Genomic DNA, 9,350 nt, shown 5'->3' with positions numbered 1-9,350 from the left:
CCATAGAATCATGTCATTAAAAAAAAGTTTACTTAAATCCAATGTTAGTATGCTATGCAGCAAAAGCCATCTGATATGCCTGGGACAGTCTTACACCTGTTGTCATAGAGTAATTATAGTAATGCAGTTTTGGTAATGCATTTTTTAAAAAATTTAATTTTTTTTTAAGTTCTGGGGTACATGTGCAGGACGTGCAGTTTTGTTACATAGGTAAATCTGTGCCATGGTGGTTTGCTGCACAGATCAACCCATCACCTAGGTATAAAGCCCAGCATGCATTAGCTACTTTTTCTAATGCTCTTCTTCCCCTGCTCACCTTCCACAGGCCCCAGTGTGTGTTGTTCCCTCCCTGTGTCTATGTGTTCTCATTGTTCAGCCCTCACTTACAAGTGAGAACATGTGGTGTTTGGTTTCCTGTTTCTGCGTTAGATTGCTGAGGCGAATGGATAATACATCCTTTTATTCTCAAACTATCCTTGCTTGAGTATGTTGTAAAGTCAACTTAAGTAAATAATACCACCATCTACTCACTTGCCAAACAAGTATTTCTGTTGTGAGCTGGATTGAGCGGAAGGCAAAATAACAGTGGCCCATCCTACTATAAGTCTTGTTTTTTGTCATTTTTTTATTTTGTTTTTAAGATTTCAGCTTTTTAAAAGAACTCCTTTCGAAATAGATAAATATAATAGTTTTCTTTACAGGTGTTTATCTGACAACTGAAACAGTATCTTAGAATGATGTCTCATACAATCTCAGTGTACCTCTGAAACTGATGAGATTTGCTCCCTATTTGATGTTGAATGATTACAAGACTTGAATTATGGAGTTCAAAAAGTCAGTGTTGTTTTCAAAGAAATACTTTTGAATAGCAATACATGAATAAAAAAATGCATGGTGCAATTATTCTATTAATAAAGTGACTAACACACAGTCGTATATTATAGTAGAAGCACATTTCACAGTGGTTTTCTAAAATGAATCAATATGTAAAATAATTCAAATAAAATGTTACATGCTACACTTTGTTTTGTAATATATTTTTCTCCGAAGACATAGATACAACATTTATAAAATATATATTTCGATGTTGATAAATTATCTGAAATGCTTTCTTTGCTAAATGGACTGGCCATTTGCAAGACTGTGATATTGAAAATTTGGGCCTTAGTCTTTCTTCCCTTTATTTGCAATTCCTTGCCAACTGGAACAAAACACACATTTCAGGGTACGTAGGATTTGCTCTATCTCTTCTTTTAACTGACAATGTGACATATGCACATAGTTAACTTTTCAAACAGTACAAAGACCAACATTTATAGTAAAATATTAGTCCTCTTCTCACTGTAGATTCTAAGACCTCCAATCCTCTCGGGAAGTAACCTCTGCTGAGCTTCTTTTACATGTCTGTTCTATGCATGTGAATATGTATTTTCAATACATATAGATGCTTTCTACCTTAAGCATCAAAAAGCATTTCTTCTTGCCCCTTTCTTTGCAGAATCAGCATGGCAGCTGGGATCCTGTACACATATCCTGAAAACTGGAGGGCCTTTAAGGCCCTCATTGCTGCTCAGTACAGTGGGGCTTAGGTCCATGTACTGTCGGCACCAACACACTTCCACTTTGGCCAAACCAACCACACCTCTAGATTTCTCCACAGATTTCCTGCTGGCAAGGTTCCAGCATTTGAGATGGATTCTGTGTGTTTGAGAGCAATGCCATTACCTACTATGTGAGCAATGAGGTGCTGCAGGAAAGTACCCCAGAAGCAGCAGCCCAGGTGGCACAGTGGGTGAGCTTGGCTGATAGTGATGTAGCACCCCCAGCCAGTACCTGGGTGTTCCCCATCATGGACATCATGCACCGCAACAAGCAGGCCACTCAGAATGCAAAGGAAGAAGTGAGGAGAATTCTGGGGCTTCTGGATGCCCACTTGAAGATAAGGACTTCTCTGTGGGCAAGCGAGTGACTGGCTGACGTCACAGTCATCTGCACTCTGTTTTGACTCTATAAGCGGGTCATAGAACCTTCTTTCCACCAAGCCTTTCCCAATTTTGTAATATATTTTTATTATATATATAAAATAATATATATCATTATTATAATATAATTATATATCATATATAATAATATAAATTATATCTGCATATAATTTATATACTATATAATACCATATACAATATTTTGTAATATACTTTAAAATATTAAATTAATATGATATATTATATATATTATAACTGCTGGTTCCTCACCTGCATTAACCAGCCCCAGTTCCGGGCTGTCTTAGGGGAAGTGAAACTGTATGAGAAGATGGCCCAGTGGATGCTAAAAAGTTTGCCGAGAGCCACCCCAAAAAGGACACACTACAGAAAAGGCAGGGTTCACGGGAAGAGAAGCAGAAGCCCCAGGCTGAGCAGAAGGAAGACAAAAAGGCAGCAGCCCCTGCTCCTGAGGAGGAAATGGATGGATGTAAGCAGGTGCTGGCTGCTGAGCCCAAGGCCAAGGACCTCGTTGCTCACCTGCCCAAGAGTACCTTTGTGTTGGAGGATTATTTATTTATTTATTTATTTATTAGACAGAGTCTTACTCTGTCACCCAGTTTGGAGTGCAGTGGTGCCATATGGGCTCACTGTAACCTCTCTCTCCCAGGTTCAAGCGATCCTCCTGCCTCAGCCTCCTGAGTAGCTGGCATTACAGTCACCTGCCACCACGCCCAGCTAATTTTCTGTATTTTTAGCAGAGACAGGTTTTCACCATGTTGGCCAGGATGGTCTCGAACTCCTGACCTCGTGATTCTCCCGCCTCAGCCTCCCAAAATGCTGGGATTACAGGCTTAAGCCACTGCACCCAGCCATGTTGTATGAATTTAAGCAGCAAGGATTCCAATGAGGACACACTGTCTGTGGCACTGCCACATTCTGAGAGCACTTTGATAAGGATGGCTGGTCCCTGTGGTACTCAAGAGTATTGCTTCCCTGAAGAACTCACTCAGACCTTCATGAGCTACAGTGTCATCACTGGAATGTTCCAGCAACTGGACAAGCTGAGGGAGAATGCCTTCACTAATGTCATCCCCTTTGGAACCAGCAATAGCAGTTCCATTTCTAGAGTGTGGATCTTCTGAGGCTAGGAATTTACCTTTCTGCTGAGTCCAAGTCAGCAGGTGGACTATGAATCATACACATGGTGGAAACTGGATCCCGCAGCAAGGAGACATAGACACTGGTTCGAGAGTACTTTTCCTGGGATGGGGCTTTCCAGCATGTTGGCAAAGCCTTCAATCAGGGAAAGATCTTCAAGTGAACATATCTTGCCATTGCCAAGCTCCCTGCACCTGCCCTTCAGGGAGATGGGGGTCAATAAGGGAAACTGAACATTTAAAAAAAAAAAGTCTCTTCTCTCACATGGCTTCCTTACTTTGGTGAACTTTTTTAACCTCTGCTTGTTTCAGGTGTGTCATCGATATAAAATTAATGTAGCATCACATAATTAATTTGGAATTAATTGGTTGTTTTTAATAAAGCTCCTGGAAAGGTATCTGGCACAAAAGGGAGCATTTTGTGTTATTTATTGTTATTTACATTTTTGCCCAGAATCTTGCATCAGCAATGGACATAATTACACTTGAAATCCAAATATTTTTAAAAGTTCTATAATACAGACTGCAGAGACAGGGTAATTAGCTGGGCATGGTGATGTGCACCTGTGGTCCCAGCTACTTGGGAAGCTAAGGGAGGAGGATTCCTTGAGCCCAGGAGGTTGAGGCTGCAGTGAGCCATGATTGTGTCACTGCACTCCAGCTTGGGTGACACGACAAGACCTTGTATCAAAAACAAACAAACAAAAACAACAACAAAAAAACCCAACCAGACTGTAAAAAGCTTCTTGCCTAGACAAATTTGTGCTACATTCAAAACAGGATTAAAACATCCTTAAGCATATACTTAGACTATACAGTGTATTAACTTCAGAGCAAAATGTACCTTTCCTTAGATACCTTTGCTTTAATGATAAACAGCAGAAGAAAATAAAGAAAAACATATAGGCTTTTTGTGGATTTCTTTCTATTTGAGCGTTTGCTTATTTATTCATTTATTTGTATACTTAATCTATATCTGACACAGACCTACATGAAAAAGAGGCAAATAGGCACAGTCTTGTGGAGAAGACACTCTTTATTGAAATAATTATATATATGATATTGAAACAAAAGACGAAATGCAAGATGTGTGTCTGTGTGTAAGTATATGTATATAACCTGGTCTAGTCTGGGTGTTGGGGTCACTTTACATTGGGAGCTACTGTCAGGGTTACTATTTGTGGCGGTCTGTCTTGCAAACTTTGACTTAGTGACGGATGAATAAAGTACACTGACACACAGATAATTATGCTTTGTTAGTTTGACTGAGTGTCTTGGCAGCTTACGGACTTTTTGGAGAGTGTTGTAAACAGTTGCGATTGCTGGCTTTCATCAGCTAGTGAGACGTGTCTCAGTCACCTATGTGGACAATCTGTGGTGGTCATTATCTCTGACTCTGAATTTATATGCTACCAATAAGTAATCATTGTCTTACTCTTGTTCACATATAAGGATTTAACAGTAAAAAAATGACATACCATTCATACAGTGAAAAAGGTGTTCAGGGTAACAAAGCATCTCAGTACCATCATCAGAATACTTGCTGTTGAACAACGGCAACAACATACAACTGCAAACTTCCAGTCCCACATGGGCATTCAAAAAGTTTAGAATTTTAACCATTTCAGATTTCTTTATTCAAGATATTCAACCTATATATCATTTTTCACCTATGCAAGTGTATGTGAGAAATATGTCATTTATTGTTGTATAAAATATTTCTGCAGTTTTGGTAGTTATTGGCAAATTTTTGTTCATTAGAATTGCACCAGTATCTATTCCAATCAGCAATATATGAGGATACCTGTTTTCCTGTAGCCTCACTGATGGAGTGTTTTCTTGGACTTTTCAGTTTTTACCAATGTGGTAAGATAAAATGGTACCTCGAAGTAGGCTTAATTCCTGTTTTTTCATTATTAGTCAGCTTGAGCTTCTGTTTATGTTTAAAGACTGCTTGATTTTTTTTCTTTTCATAACCTTTGCCCATTTTTCATTTTTTCTTATTTTTAGGGATTTATATATTCTAACAAGGGTCCATGTTTGTCTGTGACAGAATTACAAGTATTTTTTCTTGATTGCTCTTTGAATTTATTTATGGTATTTTTTGACCTGCAAAGAAGTTTTTCTTAAAGTTTCATATGTGGTGAAAATTATCAGTCTTTTCTGCGAGAGGACTGAATGGCAAGCCATGGTTAGATCATCCTCTTCCACTGTAAATTTATATATAAATTCTCCGTAGTTTTCTTCAGTACTTCAATAGCTTCTTTATTTTTATCACTGAACCTCTGCTTGTGGTTATTAGTTGTGAAGTGTATCAGAAAAGAATCCAACTCTAATTCTATTACAGATCACAAGAGCAGAAATCTGCGTGCAGGGGGAATTTGACTCTGGTGGATACCCTTAGCTTTGAGGAGGGCTTCCAAGAACTTACAACCCAAGAGTAAAGGTCAAATGGGTAGATAAAGACCCTCACAAACTCTGAGTCAGCTTATGGATATTTCAGTTTCTGAAAGTAGATAAAGGTAATCCCATGTTTATAGCACTCTGACAGAAACAAAAGATAAATAATCTCTAGAGGAAAGTGACACCATCTTAGGTCAAGTAAAATTATTTATGCAGCCAGTTTTTCAAATACAAAGTCTGGAACATAAAAGTATCCAGGATATCCAGGCATACAGTATAAAGGGAAAAGACTAACTGAACAAAACCCAGCAGAAACAAGCAACAGGAAAGATTCACAAGGCTCCAGATACTAGAGCTATCAAAACCCCTAAAATAACCATTTTACTGTGCTAAAGGGCACAAAATGTAAACTAGAAAATCTGGCAGAGAACTGAAAACTATAAAATATTGAAATTTGAAAATAAGTGATAAAGGTTTAGCAGCACATTAGACCCGGTTCAGAGTAGCATTTATGAACTGTTAATCATATACTCGTTAGAGGAAGATATCCAGAATGAGCAGGAATACTTCAAAACAGAAAATAAGAGTTTAAGATATATAAGTAGAATTATTAAGAGAGAGAAGAGAGGTAATACAAATTTAAGAGAAATATAAGAAAATGTCAAAAGTAGATGAATTTAAAAGTGGCAGTGATGGCTGGGCGCAGTGGCTCATGCCTGTAATCCCAGCACTTTGGGAGGCTGAGGCAGGTGGATCACGAGGTCAAGAGATCGAGACCATCCAGACCAACATGGTGAAACCCCGTCTCTACTAAAATACAAAAATTAGCTGGGCATGGTGATGCGTGCCTGTAGTCCCAGCTACTTGGGAGTCTGAGGCAGGAGAATTGCTTGAACCCAGGAGGCAAGATGCAATGAGCTGAGATTGCGCCACTGCACTTCAGCCTGGCGCCTGGCGACAGAGCAAGACTCTGTCTTGGAAAAAAAAAAAGTGGCAGTGATAACTGGCAGGTAAATTGTTGCTAGAAAAAAATGCTAATCAAAAATCCCTTATTGAGTGAAAAATTTCATTGAGAATGAAAATGAAATATATAAGTTTTGGGATGTACAATAACTGAACATTTGTAATCAGTAACACAGCACCAAAGAAAACGTGAAAGGGTCTTCAAGCAGAAAAAACTCCAGATGAAAATGCAAAAATGCAGGAGGAAAGAAGAAACCATGGAAATTGCAATTGTGTGGTTCAAACCACTTTAATTTCCATTTTCATTTTAGTGGAAGTTCCATAATTAGGTTATTTCTGTCTCACTGACTTTTTTTTTCATGATTTCTTTGTCAATTTCTTAAATAGATCCTCAAGAATTTTCATAGAGACAATATTTCTAGAATTATTGTACATTATACTTGTAGGGCAGCTTGTCCTACAAAATGTGACTTCGTCTTTTATATCCTGGTTTTAATACAGCCTGAGCTTAGGCTTTCTCTTTTATTTATCTTTCAGATATTGCTCAATGCTATTCTGGTATTTTCTATGGCTACAGAGAAATTTGAAGCCTACCTTATTATTTTTTTTCTTCTACTTGTTTCTGTATTGTTAAAGTCTAATAACCTAGCTAGACTATAGCTCAGTGTTTATCATTCTGGGTCACTTCTCTAGCTGACTGTGTGTTCTTCTAGTATGTATATTAAATACAAATTTTCAAGAATTGTATAAACATTTGTTGATTTATTCGACTCCAATTAGGCATATATTGACTTATTTTGCCCATCTTCTATATTTATTACAGTCTCTCTAATTGTTCCTATTTGTGTCTTAATCTCCATTCTTCATGTTTGAAAATTAAATTATTACTCTCTGTGCCCCCATTATATATTTTTATATGTTTCTGCTCTCCTTTGCGTTTCTTCAAATTTTGTCTTCATTTTTTTCTTTCTTTCTACTTCTTCCCCAAGTTCTAACAGATCATGTCTTATTTCTTCTGTTGTCTCATTCACTGTCTTTGTTCTGGATTCCTGTATTTCTGTCTTTGACTTCCTTTACAAAATGGATGGCTTCATTTAGTATTTTTAAAAATTATGAAAAATAACTAGTACAATTTTCATATTGCTTATGAATTAACTTTCTGAATGTTCTTTATCTACTGTTAACACTCATTGCTATTTTCCACGTTTTAAAAATAACTTCTAAACACTTGGTTTATGTAAGCCATCTTTCTCTGATTTTTGGTGCTTTGGTTGGCTTTTTATTTTTATATGCTGTCCAAAATTTTAATTTTTTTCTCAGTCAGAACTTTACTATGTGAACTTTTATAAATGCTCAATTTGAATTTATTTATTATTTTCTTCCCTATATTTATGGAGAGCTTACCGTATATCAGTGAGCCCTAAGGATAGAGCAGTGAACCATAAAGCCAGATATTTGCTTTCACAGCAATTATAAGATGAGAGAAGGAAAAAATTAAATAAATGCATCCAATACAGCGTGTGCTAAGTACTATGTGAGAAGAAATACAGGATATTATAAAAGCACATTAAGAATATTAAGCATTTACAGTCTTCTGATGTATCATTACACAAATCCTACATATTAGGAAGTATCAAAAGTTCTATCCTTAGCAAGCTAATGCAGGAACAGAAAACCAAATACTTCAAATTTTCACTTATAAGTGGGAGCTAAATGATAAGAACACCTGGACACATAGAGGGAAACAACACAAGGGGGCCTATCAGAGGGTGTAGAGTGGGAGGGAGGAGAAGATCAGGAAAAATAACTAATGAGCACTAGGCTTAATACCTGGGTGATGAAATAATCTGTAGAGCAAACCCCTATGACACATGTTTACCTATGTAACAGACTTGTTCATGTACTCCTGACCTTAAAATAAAAGTTAAAAAAATGAAAATTGGGGCAACATTAGCCCCAATTTACTTTATGGACAAATGAAAACAAAATAACAACAAAAAATTATCTCATAAATTTCTAATGTTTGGAAGAATCAAGAAAATATTTCAAGAGGAAGGGATGTCTAAACTGAGATTCAAATCAAAGAGTGTTCCAAGCTGAAGTCATTGTTCATTATGTAAAAACAAGAGAGAACAAGAGAGCTAGATATTGACAGATGAATGAGTCCCATTACTTTGTTTCCATTTTATCAATCTACAAACAGAATTCATCTATTAAAACCCTAATGGTAGAGGAACAAATTGTATTTCAAATAGCATTTATTATCTCCTTTTATAACTATTTTTCAGAGGCAGGAAAAAGAGGAAAATGCATCTTTTAAAAATATTCTCTTTCTGTGAAGAATTTTAGATTGAATAGTTAATAGGCAGAGTTAGAAGATTTCCGGTAACATATATGATATTTTGGCTGACATTCCAAGATAATTTGGAAAATCCTTTGTTTGGAGAACCCTTGTTGGTTAATGTCATTGCTCTTAATTTTAGTAACTACTTCATGGTACATCATTTCCCAATAGGATCCTACCAGTCTTTGTCTAACACTTGTACTAGCCAAACTTTGAAGTTTAAAATATTTGTAGAATGAAGTAAAGACAGCTGTTGAGGGCCTTCAGTATTATCCCTTTGAAAGTAATATTTTAGGCCCTCATTCATGGATTCTTGCAGTAAATTGCACATTTAACACTACAAGCTGCTATTAATCCTTTTATTTTCTTTAACAATTATCACCTCCATAAGACTGCATTAATTTCCCCAGCATTTCTCCTCTGTACTACCAGATTCCACAAGGAATGGCAGCATTTTTGCCTGATGGATCCAAGAGTTGCCAGCTAATTACTGCTATTATG

General features: G+C 36.8%; 1 pseudogene; it reads left to right on the top strand.

Moving 5' to 3' along the window:
* The first annotated feature begins 1,065 nt into the window (after window positions 1-1,065).
* On the top strand, window positions 1,066-3,646 carry LOC116550230 (annotated as a pseudogene).
* The last annotated feature ends 5,704 nt before the right edge of the window (window positions 3,647-9,350 follow it).

This window comes from Sapajus apella, unplaced genomic scaffold, assembly GCF_009761245.1.
Source record: "Sapajus apella isolate SASKATOON/1434 unplaced genomic scaffold, GSC_monkey_1.0 scaffold7, whole genome shotgun sequence".
NCBI lineage: Eukaryota > Metazoa > Chordata > Mammalia > Primates > Cebidae > Sapajus > Sapajus apella.
Note: the sequence above shows the minus strand (reverse complement) of the source record. Positions and strands in the feature narration are given on the sequence as shown.